The sequence below is a fragment of the Equus asinus genome, chromosome 8 (genome assembly GCF_041296235.1).
Source record: "Equus asinus isolate D_3611 breed Donkey chromosome 8, EquAss-T2T_v2, whole genome shotgun sequence".
NCBI classification, from domain to species: domain Eukaryota; kingdom Metazoa; phylum Chordata; class Mammalia; order Perissodactyla; family Equidae; genus Equus; species Equus asinus.
The window spans coordinates 73652839-73672552 of record NC_091797.1 but is presented as its reverse complement, the minus strand read 5'-3'; the positions used below and the strand labels follow the sequence as shown (position 1 = coordinate 73672552).

The 19714-nt window shown below is 45.2% G+C and overlaps 1 protein-coding gene across 1 annotated transcript in view; it reads left to right on the top strand.

The window, feature by feature from the left end:
• Nucleotides 1–19714, top strand: part of LOC106840847 (uncharacterized) — a 125680-nt gene that overhangs the window by 785 nt on the left and 105181 nt on the right. The window lies entirely within an intron of this gene.

Genomic DNA, 19714 nt, shown 5'->3' with positions numbered 1-19714 from the left:
ATTCAGTGGCATTAAACGGTTTCACAGTGATGTGAGACCATCACTGCTATCGCGTTCTCAAACATTTTCATCACCCCCAAACGAAACCCTGAACCCATTAATCGGTCCTTCCCTAGTCTTCCCCAGGCCCAGCGAACCACCAGTCTGCTTTCCATCTCTATGGATTTGCTTGTTCAGGACATTTCACATGAATGGAATCTTATAATATGTGGCCTTTTGCGTCTGGCTCCTTTCACTCAGCATAGCGTTTCTGAGGCTCGTCCGTGTTGTAGCAGGTGTCAGTGCTTCCTTCCTTTCTGTGGCTGAATAATATTCCCTCGCACGGCCACATCATACTTTATCCATGTATCTCTTGACGGATGTGTGGTTGTTTCCATTGATGGGGTTCAGGGCAGGCCACCCCAAGATGCGCCACTCTGGTATGCAGACTATTTCCAGCTGAAGACAATAGAGGCTCAGACTCAGCAGGAACGTTCAACCTTTCCCCCCAACTGCCTAAAAGAAATTTAAAATAAAGGCCTGTCCCCAGGACAGCTCATCACCACAGATAACTCTGGGTTCCTGTAGACTGGGAGGATCCTTGCTAAGCCCACTCTTATCAAAGTTCTATTTACCAAACACCTGCTTGTCCATTTCCATGTGGGTTGCCTTCCTCCCCTTTGAAGACCCAAATCACTGCTCCAAACGTCCTCCTTGTCTGTAGCTGAAGATACTTAAACAGGCAGCCTCGGCCAGTTGACTGAGTGGCTCAGGTTGCCTGAGCCTCTCCTGTGTATCCATGCTATAAAGCTTTGCTTAATTTTCTCCTGTTATTCTGTCTCATGTGATTTTAATTGGTTGTCCAGCCAGAAGGACCCAGAGCGGGTAGAGGAAATGTCTTCCTCCCCTGCACTATCTTTTAGCGATTGTGAATAGTGCTACCATGACTCATCGTGTGATTTTAACCCGTGGCTTTTCAGAACAGTCATGGAGAAGATTTGACAACATAGCATTAGAGCACAAGATCTGGAACTGCCCTCTCCTCCATTCCTTCAGCACTACGCTTGGGGGGCCTGGAGGGGGCAGGCTCTGTCTCAGTCTCTGGGGACACAGGAGTGAAGAACATATCCCATCTCTCGGGGAAGCTCCCAGTGAGTTAGGCGATAAACAGAACTGACCCACAGAGACACCCCGCCGGGTGGTGGTGAGAGCTAGGGAGAAGCAGAGTGTGGGAGGTAAAAAGTGCCACAGATTGGGAGCGGGTGGCTGTCCCATGCTGAGTATTCCGAAGAAGGTTCTCTGACAAGACGACGTTTCAGCAGAAGCTTTATGGAGGTGAGGGCAGGAGCATTTCAAGGGAAGAGTGAGTGCTTTAGGCAATATGGAACCCTGATTCTAATCCCAGCTCTGCCACATGGCAGCTGTGTGGCCTTGAGTGAGTGGCAGCCTCTGAGGTTCCATTTTCTCCTTTGTATACCTGGAAGGAATAGCACCTGTCTCCTGGGACTGTCTCCTTAGCACCTTGAGAATGCTGTAAATGGCTCTGCTGTCAGGCAGGTTTTGTTTAGCTGCATAGGGCTCCCCACTATGCGGTTTAAGAATCTGGCAAATGCTTTGAGAACAGAATTGGAGGGGGGCATTTACTTCGGGGCCTCGTTCTCTTCAGGATCTTGGCCCCTCAAGTCCTGGCTTTTTTGGACAGCTGTGATGCAATTTTTGTCTCTCTATCTATGTGGGATGGCTAAAGGCTCTGCTGGATTCTTATGATATTTATTCAAAATACTCTCAAAACACACACCTCACAAAACCAAAGCCAACTGGGCAGATGCTTCTCCAAGCAGGGAAGCCAGAAGAACAAGGACAGTCGCCAATTTCTGATAATCTGAAACAGCATCAGAGTTCTACACATATCATGGCACTCATAGCATTTGTCAGTCTTTGTGAAAAGGACCTTCTCTTCCTTTCAGTCTTAAATCTTTTTGCCTTAAACTGAGAAGCTGGAAAATCCATATCTAAGTAACAAAAAGCAGCCTTTCCTGGTCAGATAGACATTTATCTAGTGGGGCAGGGAATTCTCCACCGAATGCCCTGAGTGATGAGAGTTACGTGAGCAAAGAAGCTGGGGAATGTTGATCCTGCAAAGAACTGAGGAGTGAGCGTGCGAGACAAATCCAGAAAAGAATCTCGTCCAGTTATTCCCTGTTATCTGCTGTTGGGTCATTTCAAATAATCATCACACTGCCCTCCACTTCAAAATTACGATTTCTCTGTACGCATCTGCCTCTCGGTGCTGCTGTGGTCTCTTCTTATCAAGTTGTCAGGGCAGTGATGGCTTTTGGGAATTAATCACCTCCTCAATGCCCACACTGGACAGGAACTCACAAGACAGTGAAGTTTGCAAGACCAGGGCTGCATTTGGCTAACGCTATTCTGGTATGGGAGTCAATTGAAATTACTTTTAAAATATTTCATTTTTAATTTAGGAAACAGGAAAATCATTCACCATGTTCTGCTGTGGGAAGATCTTTACAAGAGTCTTTGAAACCGTGTCTTAGTCCGTTGGACTGCTGTAACAAAACACTGCAGGCTGGGGGCTTGCAAACTACGGGTATGGACCGCTCGCATTTTGGAGGCTGGAAGCCCAAGACCAGGGCACCAGCAGGGTCCGGTTCTCGTGAAGGCCCATGTCCTGGTTCCCAGCTGGCACCTTCTTGTTGTGTCCTCACATGGTAGAAAGGGCCAGGGATCTCTCTGGAGTCTCTTTCGTAAAGACACTGATCTGATTCATGTGGGCTCCACCCTCATAACTTAAGCACCTCTCGAGGGCCCCTTTTGCTAATACCACCACCTTTGGGGGTTAGAATTTCAACACAGGAATTTCGGCGGGGGTCGGGGGCCAGAAACATTCAGACAGGGAACTGCAAACTCTGTGTCTACAGGAATATATTTTTTACAAGACATTTTTCATTTTCCCTGGCACCATAGTAATCTTTTTTGAAAAATTTGGAAAATCAATGAAGTTTCCAGTGTGTTTGGAGGTTGTTGGTCATTCGGTTGAGGGGCCCATCAAGGGCAAGACCCCTTAATAACCAGGCGACAAATGCTATTTTCTGCTAAAGGGTCGATGAGAAGGGTTAACTTGAATGTTCTCCAAACCTCCCTTCCGTGCCTGCCTCCCTCACGCTGCTCCCAATTGTGGTCTCTGTCATTAGAAGAGTGGAAGACAGCCAAGATCCAGAGAGACCTAACTGAAGCGGACAGTTAAGCGACGATAGTTTTGTTTTCTTCCTACGTGTCCAGAAACAAGACTCATGCTGAGTATGCCCTCACAGGTTTACATGGGGAAAGAAACCTCAGTTTGGGAGATTCAACCTGGAGCACCTGGTTATCACAGAGAGCGGGATACGTTTGAATGTGACCTCAGATGCTGGAAAAGTGGCGGAAGGATTGTTGGCTCCGGTGGTGATTTGGGCTGGAAGAGCTTTGGAACTGGCCATATTTAATTCTCGGATCCTTCATTTTCCTACCAGAAACCCCCTGCTCTGGTGGCAATATGGTGGGCTTCACGGATACCCGGGAGCCAAAGGGGAGGACCTCATTTGCATGCATATTAAATTTGCATAGTATTTAGGAAAAAAGTAAATGGAGATAACCACAATATTTGCCTGGCTTTGTGCCTTCTCTCCTGGCAAACCTTCATAGAAACGGCCTGTTTTGTGGTTTTGAGCTTTTCAGCTATAAAAGTTGGCTTCCAGGCAACAGGGAAGAGCCTAGAGGCTTAGCACCTGCAGTAGCATATTTTTATGAATACTTTTTGAGTCTGAGATAAAGTGACTTTGTCTCATTAGCCTCTTATCCAAATCACAACTGATTTTTGGCACCACTTGCTCTCTGTATTCTAAAATGTCCCTCGGTTAGAACAGAGTAAAATCTGTTTCTATTTAATTGAAGAAACAGGGAGATGAAGGCAGAATGTGACCGAATCTATAATGTAATTTGTCTGCAAAGCCACAAGTAGAATGTCTGGCCCCTTCTCCTGAGCACACCCACGTGCTCTGTCCCAGAGGGACAGGTGATGGGTAGAGAGAGGAAGGGTGCGTGGCAGAAACGGGGACACCTTGTCCACTTTCCCTGGACACTGCAGCTTCCCTCACTCCCCTTGCCTGCTCAGGAAAATTCAAGACCTCTCTCCCTTATCTGCTCAGGAAAGTTCAAGCATAGCAGAAGGAACTCTGAATTGTAGACGCAGTGAGGTCCAGCTCACCACGGCCCCTCTGGGGCTTGGTTTCCTCACCCCGGGATGACAGAATACTAGATGGCGCCTGGTTTCTGGTTGCACCCTCTGGGGTGCATCTGTCTGCAGACCCACAGCCGCTCACGTCAAAAACGGAATCTGGGGACTGGCCCAGGGGTGTAGTGGTTAAGGCCACATGCTTCACTTCTGTGGCCCTGGGTTCATGGGTTCAGATCCCAGGCACAGACCTATACACAGCTCATCAAGCCATGCTGTGGTGGCATCCAACATACAAAATAGAGGAAGATTGGCTCTAAGTTATCATCTTCCCAGAACACCACAGTCTGTGGTCGTAGCTGGCAGGGTTTGAAGATGGAGAGGCAAGCACAGGGGATGTGGCATCACTTTGAGCTCTAGGTCAGGTTCTTGATGGAGGAATCCACTTAATGGGGTCTCCTTAATAGGGTCAAGTCAGGGCCAGCAGCAAGTGAGGTATTGTGGGGCTTCCAAGTGACAGGTTCCAGGTTCCATCAAAGCCTCAGAACCAGGGATGTGAACTCAGAGCATTGTGGTGTGTGCACGTGCCAGGGCAGCATCACTTGGTTTCGTGACTCTCGGGGCACCAGTCACATTGTGTTTGTTGTAACGGAAGCCCCTTAGAGTTTGGATTATTAAGGATGAGGGACCACCCTAGAGACTGGGACCTCAGGGGCAAGGCCCCAGCCTGGTAGTTTTCCTGGGCTGATATCGCTGGGGTGGCGTCTAATTTCCGTTTTCTCTCTACACGGGAGCTATCATCTCCTCATCTTCCACTTCAATTCCACGTGGTCAACCACGTTCAACCTCAAGGATCCTGAATGTTTATCGCCTCATCCTTAAACCAGATATTGAATAACTCCATCTCAACTGAGAACACACTCATCCATCAGAGCAAATACATTTTTATTGTTTGTGTTTAGTCCTATTGAAATGTGTCTCCCAAATTGTCAGTGCTTTTAGAACATGCCTTGTATAGGGAGGCAGGAAGTATCTCTTGGTTGAAAAAGTGGCATCAATTTTCCAATTGTCCACTTGGAAGGAATGACAAGAAATGTGACTTTTTCTTTAAGTTTTCAAATGCCGACTTGCACGTGTCATCTAGGGAATACTGACTGTGTGCTGGTTAATTGAATGTTGTGGAATAATCTCCACAGTCTCCCAGAGGCAGACGGATTACATTGAAATAATCTGTTTCAGTTTGGAAGTGCTTTCTTATTTAAAAAAATATAGTATCCTCTTCAATTTCTTTATTACATAAACTAAAAAACCCCAAAAAACCAAAAAAACAAACACTGAGAAAAGAAATATCAGCCTATAAATTTCCAAAATACTAGGAAATAGGTACAAGTAAAAGATGGCTTTGTAAGTTTTGAGGTGACCCTCTATAACTCATTCCCAAATATTTTGGAATTTAAACAAATGATCTAAATAGCTGATATTGACTCAACGCAGCTTGACATAAGGGAAGCCATGTTGTAGAAAAGAAACCATGTGGTAAGTTTGAATGACCTCTGATTGACTAGCCCAGACAGGCTCTGTAGATTCTGTGGCCCCTCCCAGCTGCTTTAAGATGATAACCTTGTTCTTTTGAGTTCCTTAGGAATGTGATGACCCTGGGCAGACAGCCTATGCTGACCGCCATCATCAAGGACAAGGGAAAGGTCAGGGTTAGGGCGTTGCTCCATCCTCTGATGCAGATCCAGCAAAACAAAGGACTGTCAAGAACCGAGACCAGATGTCTGCCCCACGTGGAGACCAGCCTGTATCTAAGTGGCCTGTAGTCTTTGTTCTCTGAAATGGTTCTTTAGGACATTAGATTAGTCAGAAATCTTCCCTCTTGCTAGCAAGCTGTAATAACAAAAAAAACCCTTTCTCTCCTACCACCTTGCCTCTTGCCTGTTGGCATGTCTTGCAGCGAGCAGAGTGATGTGGGCTCGGTGAGCTGAGTCAAAAGAAAGATTTCTTGGACTCTCAAGGTCTGGCAGTAGTGCTTCTTTATTCAGAGAATAACATGGGGACAGGACACATGGGCAGTGAAGAGCTGCAGGCATGGGGACAGGACACATGGGCAGTGAAGAGCTGCAGGCATGGGGACAGGACCCATGGGCAGTGAAGCGCTGCAATGGGTTGAGGGTAGGGCTAAACTTATAAGGCATGGGTATGTGAGTTATTTCTTTACAAGACAAAGGAAAGATCATGTAAAAAACTCATTAAAATGGTATCAGTGTAGGTGGGGTCTGGTTATTGGGTGGTCCTATAACTTTATTATTTTTATTTTATTTTTTGAGGAAGATTAGCCCTGAGCTAACTGCTGCCAATTCTCCTCTTTTCTCGCTGAGGAAGATTGGCCCTGAGCTAACATCTGTGCCCATCTTCCTCTACTTTATATATGGGATGCCCACCCCAGCATGGCTTGCCAAGCTGTGCCATGTCCACACCCGGGATCTGGACCGGGGAACCTCGGGCCGCTGAAGTGGAATGTGCGCATTTAACTGCTGCGCCACCGGGCCAGCCCCGGTCCTATAACTTTAGATAAGAATCAGATCCGATCAGGTCAGGACGTCCTATGCTTCCTGGAGGATGATGTAGATTAGTCTGTAGGGCAGGAAGCCTTGGGCTTCTCCCTGGGGCAGCCTGGATCCTCATCACAGAGGACCTCCCCTTGGGCAGTGGCATAACTACTTTATCCCCATAGCAATTCTTCATGTTGACAGTGGAAAGTGTGGCATGCCCTCCCACATGCACTGTCTTCTTCCTTCCTCTCTGAACTTATTTTATTTAGGCATCTCTTCCTCCCCACCACACCACGTGCCTCTGGGGAGCTGACCCTGTCCTCCTGGCATCAGGGAGGGTTTGACTGGCACCAGGGTAAACCTATTCACTGATCTAACTCTGATTAATGAGTTACGGGGAGAATTCTACCAGAGGGGTTCCAGGAAGATTTTCCTTCCTTCTAGGGGACAGCCGCAGGAGGAGGCCACATGTTGTCATGTGAGCCGCTCTCTTGCTACCAGCCTGAGAAGGAAGCTCACTCAGGGCAACAGAGACAAGGAGGAAAAGTGGGTCCTGGTGGTCCTCGTTGAGCTGCTGAGTCAACACACTCAAGGACCCAGCTGCCCCTTAGGCTCCGAGTGGACATAACAGACCCTTAATTGGATGAGCCCGTTGAGTCTCCATTTTCTGAGGTTGAATGTGGTCAACTGACAGGACGTCTTTGTCAATGACGTGTGGCTAAGTTTACATATATCTCTATTGCAGCATTTATCACATTGTATTCAAGACATTCATTTTCCATCCAAGAAACTGAGCTCCTTGAGGGTAGGGACAGAGCTTTGTTCTCCTTTTATGTCCAGAATTAGGCACAATAATTGGCACACAATTAATAAACGTTTGTTGAGTTGGTTTCCTGGGACACTTTTCAGCATTCTTGTAGGTCCCTCAACCAGCACAGAGACTTCTTTCCATTGATTTCAGAAAGTGGAGAAGATACTGTGCTGGGAAGTTTGAAGGATGCCATGCTGAGTACATCATGGCCCTGTCCCCCCAAAACTTGCAGTCAGGTAGATGAGACCAGTGTGTGTGATGGTGTCTGTAATGATGGCACCCAGTGGTGAGTATTGGGATATCAGTTATCCATCACAGTTGCAGCTGGCTAACCTTAATGGTATAAATAAATAGGGCATTATTTTTTCTAATATAGCAAGAAATATAGAGATTGCTGGCTTTACTTCAGCTCAATATAATCCAGGTGAATGCCTTTTCAATTACTTTGGTATTTTCCTCATGGTTGCAAATAGCTGCTGAAGCTCCATCTATCACATTCTCATTCAGGAAAGAAGAATGTAAAAGGAGTAAATGACGGTCATGTCTCCCCTTTTATTAGGACAGGAAAACCTTTTCAAGAACTGCTACTTCTCCAGAAACACATGATGGGGTCTCACAGGGCAGAATGGGATCAAATGGCCACCCCCAGCTCCAAGGGAGAAGGGGACAATGGCAAATGAAATTGCCCATCACTTGAGATAGGGATGTTGATGCTGGGAAGGAAATGTGGGTTCTGTAAAGGCAACAAAAAATTAGGGGAGGGATATTGCAGAGGCAGCTTTGAGAGTCTACTGTATCTGATGTACAACGTGCTAGAAAGTCTTTGTAAAGGAAGAAGGAATTAATTTCATTTGAGCACAATCAATTGGCAAGAAATCCTTACTCTCACCCACAGCGAGTTTGTAACTTTGCTGTGTGGGTCTTGGTTTAGACCTTGTATCATTTCCCATTGCTACTGTAACCAATTACCACGGACTTAGTGGTATAGTGCAATATAATTCAATTACCTTACCGTTCTGAAGTCAGAAGTCCCGCACAGCTCCCGGTGGGCTAGAATCAAAGTGCCTGCAGGGCTGTGTTTCTTTCCAGACATGGTAGGGGAGAATCTATTTCCCTGCCTTTTCCAGCTTCTGGGAGCCGCCTGCATTCCTTGGCTCCCGGCCCTTTCCATCCTCAGTGTTCGTGATGCTTAGCGGAGTCTTTTCCACGATGCCGTCTCTCTGGTTCTCCCTCTCTACCTCTTTCTTCCATTGATAAGGACCTTCGTGATTGTGATGGGGTTCAGGGCAGGCTGCCTCAAGATGCGCCACTCTGGTATGCAGACTATTTCCAGCTGAAGACAATAAGGCTCAGACTCAGCAAGAACATTTGACCTTTCCCCCTTAACTGCCTAAAAGAAATTTAAAATGAAGGCCTGTCCCCAGGACAAACCATCACCATAGACAACTCTGGGTTTTGGCAGACTGGGAGGATCCTTGCTAAGCCCACTTCTGTCAAAGTTCTATTTGCCAAACATTTGTTTTTCCATTTCCATGTGAATTGCCTTCCTCCCCTTGGAAGCCCCAAACCACTACCCCAAACGTCCTCCTTGTCTGTAGCTGGAGATACTTAAACAGGCAGCCTTGGCCAGACGGCTGAGTCACTCAGTTTCTCCTGAGTTTCTGCCATGTATACATGCTATGAAACTTTGTTTGATTTTCGCCTGCTAACCTGCCTTTTTAATTATTTGACCAGCCATAAGAACCTTAAGGAGAAGGGAGGGGGAATTCTCCCACTTCCCCTACAATTACGTTGGGCCCACCTGAATACCCCAGGGTACTCTCCCCATCGCAAGGGCAGCTGGTTTGCACCCTTGACTCCATCTCTCCCTTAATTCCCTTTTGCAGTGTAAGGTCACATGATCACAGGTTCCAGGGATTAGGAATTAGACATCTTTGGGCAGAGGCATTCATCTGCCTGTCACAGACCTCTGGGCATTGTGGTGCCTGGAGAAAGGGGGAATGAGAAAAGAGAATCGTGTTACCAGAATGACTTTCCCAGAAGATTGTCGTGTAGAGAAAGACTGCTCTTCTGGACACACACAGAACTGATTGGCGTGGTTTAAACTTTCATCACGGGCATGGGAAATGTGGACGTATTTTGAGGTGAGAAACCTCAGCTAAACTAGGATCGGTTTATTTTATTCCCAAAATACCAGCATTGGGGACATAATTCACTGTTAGGCACCTGATATATGAAAGTGAAATTAGTACTACAAATAAATCAGGGCAGTGATTTGAGTTACAAAGAGCTCTACCTTGGGATTTAAAGGAGCCTAACAGATTTACTTGAAAATAAATCAGCTGTGTGATTGTATTTCTGTCACATGCTTACTGGTCCCCAGTTCTGTGCTGATACTGAGGACTCGAGGACGCAGGAAACCTCATGTGACTCCTGCCCCAATATAATGGAGGCAATAACCAAAACATCTCACAGTTAAACGTCTATCTTATCTGTGATAGGTGCTCCTAGGGAGAGGCATATGGTCCCCTGACAGCATAGGCTAGAAGAATGTGTCCCTGTCATAAAGTTCGGGGGTGGGGGGGGGGGCGGGTTCTGTGGAAATATGCCTTTTGAGATGTCAAGGGAAGAATGAGTAAAAGTTAAGGAGGTGCAATGGGAGAGAAGAGCTCCCAGACAGAGGGCACATCGTGTGCAAAAGTCCTGTGGCAGAGAGACCCTGGTGAACACCAGGAACACAAAGAAGGTCCCTGTGGCTGGAGCTAAGAGGTGAGCTGGGGCAGTGGGGAGTGGAGGCTGGAGAGAGGCAGGCACAACCTGTGCTGGACAGTGTGGGCTCTGTTGGGTGACATTGTCTTTATTCCAAGAGCAGAAGGAAGACATGGATGAATGCTTAAATGTGGAGATGACAAGATCTTAACTGTGGTTAGAAATCACTTTCGCTAGAGTATGGGGAGCAGATTAGAGAAGGGCTCAGTCCCCAACAGAGTGCAGGCAAAAACCACTGGTGGCATTGAGGAATTCACGGCAGCAGGTAGCGGGAGGGGGTGTGGGGTTTGGGGTAAGGTCATGGCAGTTACAGCGGTAGCAGCAGCCAACCCGAGCAGAGAGGTTTCATGGGGCCAAGCCGTGACCATCTCATGTATGTCTCATGGCAACCCTTAGGGTAGATGATAACATCATCCCATTCTCCAGATGAGGAAGTGGAAGCAGAGGGGAGTATGAGGCTTGCCCCCAGTCAGCCTGTTACGAAAGTGTCAGAGCCAGGACTCAGACTGGCAGGCTGACCCCGGAACGCATGCGGTCCACGTGGGGAGTAGTTGCTAAGTAACTGAGGGCATCCTCAAATGGTGTTTGTTTGGTTTTTGAAAAGAGGGGATTGTAAAAACCATCACTAAATAAATAAATGGTCTCCAAATAGACATGGAAGCATGGACATCACGCACACGTAAAACTTGAGAATCAACTTGTTGGAAATTAGAATGCCAGGGCCAGATGAGTGAGGGGAAGGTGGCCAGAGAGCAGAGACAAGAGGGCAGACCACCCCTCCCTTATTGTCATCATATGGGTATGTGGTCCTCACTTGAACAGATACTCTGGTTTTTTCAAGAGATGCCAGAAATCTGGAATTTGCTTTAAAATCTCCCTATTTTTATATGTTGGCAATTAATTCAATTTAGTTTTTAACGTTGTGCAGGTCAGTCTTGAAAGAAGCAAAGGGGGTCCAGAACAGACCTTTGTGGACAGTGCGACCTGCAGCCATCAGGCGAAACCTCCAGCACTGAACCTGGTTTGGGATTTGAGCTGCACTGATTGGTTCAGACGAGAGGTGTCTGTGCTGTGCCCTCTGCCGGGTGGGCCCAGTGGTTGTTGGTTCCAAGTGTTTTTGGCAATCCTCCTGACTCAAGGCCTGAGGGATCAGCTCCTGCTACTTAAGAAATGGACGTCCTGTCTGAGCCCAGAGGCACGGAAGAACAAACTTGCATAATTGAGCATGAGGCACAGGGCTCGAAGCCTCCTGGTGTATTGAGGGCATCATCCATCCAAGACGATGGATGTCTTTCCTCCCTCCACTAATGTCTCAGCTCTGTGAGGAATTTAAACCACCACTTTGAATTACAGATTTAGGAAGGAAACCAATAACAGGTGAAAGGAAGTATAACCCTTTCTCCCGAGAAAGTGCGGCCATCCAGTAATGACGCATGGACGCGATTCCCATTAAGCTAGTGAGAGTTATCTTTGCAAACAGAGGCCACACAAAAACACGTTGCCTGTGTACTGGGTTAAGAGATGAGGATCCTCTTAATGTTTCGTGTGATGTCTTGTAATCCTAAATAGACTTATGAAGTCCGTTAAGCAATATAATGAGGGGGAAAAAAAAAAACCTCCTTGAAGATACATTGATTTTCTATTGGCAGAAAAGAAGCAAGTCTTTCTTTACTCCCAGGTCCTACAAGGATCTGCCAGTTCCAAATGCTGACACGTTCGGAGAAAGAAGGGTCTCTGTTTCAGGTCCCTCCAGGACTGAGCCTCAGGTGGGGGTCTTTGTAGTGGAAGAAATCATGCACCAAAACCCACGAGAAGCATTTTCTTCAGGGCAATGGACTCGCGCTGTATTTGACGTAAGCAACATGCTTTTTCTTTATCAGGTAATAGGGCTCTTAGTTTTGTACGTATTTATTGGTGGTGGTAAAAAAAAAAAAAAAAGTCAGCTCTTCAACTGTAAACCAGACATGGGCAGACGTTAGGTCAGTGTCTATCATGGTCATGGTCAGTGACTACCGTGGCCCGGCACGCTGCTTGCATCAGTAGGCTCGAACACAGCGTGTCGTTTTATACCAAGGATCACAGGCTTTTTCTGTAAAGGAGCAGCTAGTAAATATTGTAGTCTCTGAGGGCCATTCAGTCCCGGTTGCAATTACTCAACTCTGCCATTGTAGTGTGAAAGCAGCCATGTAGAATAATAGTAAATGAATGGGCGAGGCTGTGTCTCAATAAAACTTTATTTATAAAAGCAGACAGCAAATGGAATTTGGTTGTGGCCATGGTTTTCTGTCCCCTGCTTTACACCACAAAGGTTCCAACTCATTTGTTAACTGGGACATTATAGAATCATTATACATAACAGATATTTGGAATGTTATAGAATTATTATTTCTTAATAACATAACTACTGTTAGGTTGTAAACTTCAGAAGGGCAGGTTGCATTTCTTTTTTATAAACCAGTGACTATCCATGTCCTAGCAGAATGCTGAGATCCAGGGGCTGCTCTTGCACACATCCATGGAATTTGTGTTCTAAATCTCAAGGCTTAATCTGATTTCTAAATGTCTTGTATTTGTAAAAATTGATGAGATATAGCAAAATGATTGTGAACTTAGACCTCAGTGACCTGGGTCCTAGTCCTTGCTCTGCCGTGGATCTTGGAGAATCACCTCTTCTGTCTGTGTAACATCTTGCAGTTAAAACGAAGCTGCTAGACCAGATCAACCTTGCCCAGAGCAGCACCCACGCACCCCTGTGGCGACCCAGGGTGCCTGCAAGTTGCACCAGACACGACCCTAAGTAGCAATAAAGCACATATTCCCGTTTCAAATGTGCCTCCAGTGCTTTCATTTACATCAAGGAGGGAGTTTGTTTGGTGCAGGTCAGTTTGTAATACTTTTTAGAGAAGAGCCAAACTCTGGGGGCATATTAGAAGCCTCTAAGGAACAGCGGTCCAAACAGGGGAACGCAGATTCTGTGTAGGAAGAGTAGCAGGCTGAACCTGGACGGTGTTTCCATGTAGAAGTGAGAGCCTGGTGCCTCCAGAAACAACGTGTGGGCTATACAAGGCACGTTTGTGAACTGATCCCCTGAGTCGAGAGTTTTTGACCTCAGTCTCTAAGAACAAGTGAATATCAGAGATATCAAGGAAAAGAAGGACAGGATGTCAGTGGGAATTAGATCAAAAAGAAAAATAGTATGTCATTTTTCAATTTATCTTTTTTTTTTGCTACTTATTATTATTTATTTATTTGTTTTGCAAAAGACTAGCCCTGAGCTAACATCCGTGCCCATCTTCCTCTACTTTATACGTGGGACGCCTGCCACAGCATGGTGTGCCAAGCGGTGCATAGCTCTGCACCCAGGATCCAAACTGGCGAACCCTGGGCCGCCGAAGTGGAATGTGCGAACTTAACCGCTGCGCCACTGGGCTGGCCCCTCAATTTGTCTTTATTCTGAGAATTCAGTCTAACAGCTGGAATGAGGGCCAGACTGAGGCTTAAGAGAAAAGATAAGATGAAGGATTAGGGCTTATCCAATCCTTTCAAAAAGATTTCTACCAGCACATAATGCAATTTTTGCTCAGTTATTGACCACCATTTTATTTAAAGATTTTGCTTCTAATTTTCCTCCCCTCTGTCCTCCCACAGACTTGACATTAGAAAAACTAAGTTCTATTCTTAGCTCTACTATTTACAAGCTATGTTGTATCAGGCATGTATCTTAGATTCTTTTCTATAAATGACGATGATAGCAATTTTTGTGTTTGAATCATTTCAAGCAAAGTAGTATAATCCCAACTCAAATTGTCTTAAACAAAAAAGGAACATTCTCTTATTCAACAGCAGGAAGTCCAGCCTACAACAGGCTACAGAGTTGATTGATTCAGAAGCTCAGTAGTGTTAGCAAGGATCCAGGCTCTTTCAATCTCTCTGGTCTACCATCCTGGGCATTTCCTTCATCCTCAAACAGGTAGCAGGACTGCTATAGCAGTATCATTTATGGCATCTAGACATAACATCCATTGGAACAAGAGAAACCATTTCTTTGCAATGACTCTCTGTGGAATTAATACATTTTTTTCACCAAGAACTTCCAGCAGAACTTCTGTCTCCTCGGCAGATACCAAGTCACATTCCGTGGATGAGCCAATGAATGCCAATGAGAACCAATTACCATTACACCAATTAGGCCTGGCCCTTGAGCTGCAGTAGGGTGAGCTTGCCCCAAGGCTTGTGGCTCTGTGCAGGAGTTGATATCTGAATAAGATTGGGATTCCACAGGGAGCAAGAGAGAGTGATGGTTGCTGGGCAGGCAATCAACAAAGTTGCCCACACAGACCTATTTCACTGTCGTCACTATAAATTACCCTGCACATGTGGGCTAGGATTATTGTTATAAGTTTGGGAACCTATAGACAAAAATCACATAATTAATCCTACTAGATCATCTATTCTATTGGATCAGTTTTGTCTATGTTCCTGGTTTTATTAAACCTCCTGTAACTTAGCAATTCTAATTAGAGCTTCAATAAAGGGTCATATATTGTTAGAGCTAAAGAAGATCTTGGAGAATATTTTCTTCAAACTCCACTCTAAAATAGCCCACAGCTTGAGAGGGGAGAGCAGGTTAAGTGGGAGAACAGTACTTTTCTAAATAATCTGAGTTAATGCAATTTTCCCTGTGAGTATCACTGGGCAACATTATAGGAATTTCCCTTCCTTCTTTGTTTATAACTTGTCTTTCTGATCAAGATTGAAGTGTGAAAGTGAAAGATATCTGTGTTGGGATAATATTTTGAAATACTGACTGGTATTTCTTCTGAGTGTTTCTTTTCATCTCTTGACCCTCCCCACATTTGGATATTCAGACTCTGGAAATTTGTTGCTTTGGAGAGGAATGTTAAGTCAGAAAAAAGGCTTTTGAGACTCAAAATTCTGATCCCTGATTCTGCTTGCAGCCAAGATAAAATAAGAGGGGCAATATTTACCTTGTCTCCTGAGACAACAACAAAAAAACATACAAAATATATGAAATTATGATTTTCAAGATATTGGACACCAGGCAATGAAGAGCAGTGATTTCTGAGAGACAAGAAACAAATGAGGTGAAGCCTATGATTGTTCCAGCTTAATGTTGCAGAGAGATTCAAGATGGTGCAGAGAGATTCCAGACCATGGAGCAGAGAGGGAGAACACAGGTAGGGCCTGGAGGTTTTGGGAGATGGAGTTGGGAGGCCAGGCAGCTAGAATTTGCAGTGCAGAGAACCAGAGTGTAGGAAGCTGCACAGAGAGAGACTCTGGAGATCTTCAGAGGGTACACGTACTGCACACAGCTGAGTACTGATGAGTGCATGTGTGTGAGGAGGAAACACTTCTCACATCATTTTATGAGCCCAGTATTATTCTGATACTGAAATATTACAAGAAAAGAACATTATGGAATGAATATTCCTCCTGAAATAGATGTAAAAATTTAGCAAATAGAATTCAATGATATATAAAAAGGAAAAAAATGCATCGTGATAAAGTGAGGCTATCCCAGGAATGCAAGGTTGGTTCAACACAGGAAAATCAATCGATGCAATTCAACAAATTATCAAACTCAAAAAGAAGACAATGATCATCTCAATAAATACACAGAAAGTAGTTGACAAAGTGGAACAGGTATACCTAATCAACACTCTCAACAAACTAAGTATGCCTTTAACTTGATAAACAGCATCTGTGACAGTGTACACATACTGGTATTCATACCATTCCTACTAATAGCATGAGTACTCACATTACTTATCTATGACAACTTACTCATATCATACTAAATGACAAGAAACCGAATATCTTCCCTCCGAGATCAGGGACAAGAGATGTATTGTGGGGCCCCAAGCCCATCCCTAGGTTCATGATTCACTAGGAGGATGCACAGGGCTCAGCATGTAATTGTACTTATGACTGTGATTTATTACAGTAAAAAGAGATAAAGCAAAATCAGCAAAGGGAAAAGACACTTGGGAGTATCTGGAGCAAACTGGGGTCAACTTCCAGAGTCCTCTTCCAGTGGAGTCACACAGGATGCGCTAAACTCCTCCAGCAGTGATTTGTGACAAGATGTGAAGTGTTGTCCATCAGGGAAGCTCACTAGAGCTTCAGCACCCAGGCTGTTTATTGGGGGCTGGTCATGAGGCACCCTCTGCTTGGCCGGTACCCAAACTCCAGACACCTAGAAGGAAAGCACGTGTTCAGCATAAACCACATTATTTGCAGAGTTTAGGTGCAAGGAATCACCTTCACTGGACGCCAGATAAGGGCTTCTCAGGAGTGCGTCTCAGTTGTCTTTTTTACACAGGAGAGAATGCTGGGCTGGACTTTACACCATCTTAGGAGGAAAATGTTGGTGAATGTCTACACAGCGGCTGCTGTAAAATTTAGATTAGAGCTACATCTGCTCTGTATCTTATCAACATAAAATTGAATTGCTCTTTAAGGCTGTTGACTCAGAAGGGCAAAGAAATTCTCTGATTATTAAAAAGTTTAATATATTTAAGATCTGCTGATCTGCGAAGTTGAGATCATGAGTGTTTGTGAGAGAAAAGTGCATTTGTTAAGATGGTTGCCGTGGAAAAATATGTTTGATGTGCTGTGGTGTCAACCAGAAGGTTGGTAATTAACCTACTGTGTATCACCCTGGCTTGATCCTAAAACGTCACTACTATGTAAATAACCTGCCTTTAACTAGGAAGATGGATGCCTCCTTTGTCCTGGATATTTCTCTTTATAGACCTGTGTGCAGATTCCTGGTGAGTCTGACAGACGAATTCCTAAAAAGCAGTGCATATTAGTACAAATTAGCTTCCCACCATCACCCTCTTTACATGGAAGTGTCCACATCATTGTCAGCTCATGAGGGCCCTCCTGTAGGCACAGGGACACAAAAAGATTAAGGAGAACCTTCTAAATGAGGAGCCAGGGGAGATGTGCTCACGTGTGAAACCCTCTTGGTCAGCCTTTTGCACAATGTGGTACATTGGAAAGAATAAAGAGACAGGATTAGTTATACAGGACTTTCTTAACCAGAGGGAAATTGGATATTGTGTTATATTTCCCTCACTCCATTTAAGTGTGCATAGTGTGTGTTGTAAGATGCTACAAATAAACCATTTGCCCACACAAGGACTTTTAAGCATCATAAACAATCTTTGCCAAGCTCACTGCCCTCTTCCCAGGCGCTTCCTCCCACTGAGGTCACCGGGATGAGCTGGGGCAGGTGGGTGTTTAAGAACATTGCTTCTGGTCAAGTGACTGCAGTGTTCAAAAGAAATCTCACAAAAGGGATCTGCAGAGCCATTTTCTCTCACCCAAGCTATTTCCGCAAGGCCGATGCTTTCATGATTTTTTTTCCAGTACAAACCAGAAAGTAAAAAGTCTAGAACAAAGACATTTGTGCATTTTGTGCTTCTGTGTTCACCATCATCCTGACCCCCTTTACCCATCATTTTAGGGACAAAGAAGTTTCCCAGCTTCATTGGCTGATGATATGTAAAGAGGCTTTTTAAAAGTACCTGATGTGCATGTGGCATTATTCTCTTGTCACACATTCAATTCTTTGGGTGAACCTTGGCGCAGAACATCATTTGAATGAAATGCTTTGCAAGTCTTAGCTGAAGAGATGTGATCAGCATTGCTGTTCAACAAATGGTTACGGATTTACTAAACCATGATTACATTTATATAGAAAAAACTTTGCATGAATAAAAAGGAATAAATATAATTAGTATTTGGAAGGGCAAGAACGGCTGAATAAAAATGTTCATCTTTTATTAATCACATACATTTTGCATAAGGAGATTATTTTTCCTGGTTTGGGCTAACATCACAGAATTATTGTACATAATTGTGGGAACAGTTGGCCTGTGACAATTTAATGGTATTTTGCAAAACCCTCATTTTGCAAGCAGCTCATATCAGCCGACTTCTCCCAGTTGTTTTCTTAACTGCAAATAAGTTCTGAGGACCCATTGACACAAGCTAGCAGTTCACATGCAGCTGTTTGTGTTACTAGCTCTCATCTAATCATCTCATTCTGTCCAGTTTCCACTGAGATGCTGCAAACCGGGAGAACAAAAGTCTGCGACGATGGGCGATGGTCCCTGGCTTCACTCTTAGCATTTGACGCTGGGCATCTGTTCATCTCACATCCAGGTTCACATCTCCTTAGCTGATGCATTAGTTTGCTGGGGCGGCCATAACAGAGCACCACGAACTAGGCAGCTTAACTGACAGAAATGTATTGTCTCACTATTCTGGAGGCTAGAGGTGCAAGATCAAGGTGTGGGCAGGGTTGATGCCTTGTGGACGCTCCAAGGGAGATTCTGGTCCATGCCTCTCCTCTAGCTTCTGGCAGTGGCTGGTGCTCCTTGGTGTTCCTGATCTTCTAGAACCATTAGAATCATCCACCCAATCTGTGCCTTCATCTTCACACAGCATTCTCTGTGTGCGAGCATGCACCTGCCTGTGTCTCTCTCCAGATTTCCCCTTCTTCTAAGAACACCAGTCCTACTGGATTAGGGCCCACCCTAATAACCTCATCTTAACTAATTACACCTGCAATGAGCCTATTTCCAAATATGGTCATATTCTGAGGTCCTGAGGGTCAGAATTTCAACATAGGAACTTCCAGGAAACACAATTCAACCCTTAACAGCTGATCACATATGAAAGCTCCTTGTGCTCAGATGCCTGAGGACCTGAAGCACAGAATCACACACACAGTGAGGACTGAGCTTTTAACCAAGCTTGGTGTCCACACTGGATATGATTTCAGAGGCAAACCGGCAGCCCGCCCAGTGCTGACACACCATGCAAAGGGGACCACAGAGAAGACAGTCTGCTTCAGCTCGAAGTGTCCTGCAGTGTAGACAATTGCACATGGAAATAAAGTTATCTTTTTAGTTTGTCTCTAAAGATCCTCATGATTGCCAGTGCAAATTTCCTTTAACAATCCAATGACATTTTCCTCCAGCAAAGGTCTCTTTACTCTAGGCCTCTCAAGGTCTGAGGAGTAGAGCAAGTATCTATTCTTTGGTCTGCTCACCAACCTGTTTCCCATCCTCTACCCCATTTGTAACAAGAGCATCGAGATTCTTCTTTGTGGCCTCCAGTCTTTACCCCTTTGGTCTTCGTGGTCTGGGTAGGGGACAGGCATGTGAACGTAGGCAGTTAAAGCACCATGCCACCAGGCCACAGTGACAGCCCAGGAAGGGCACATGGATCTCAGCCCTGGGACTGTTGCTGGACTATTGGGAACGACGAGGTCTCTTCCTGCTGGCTGCTAAGTTGGTAGGATGTGTGTCCCAGCAGCTAGAGGCCACCACA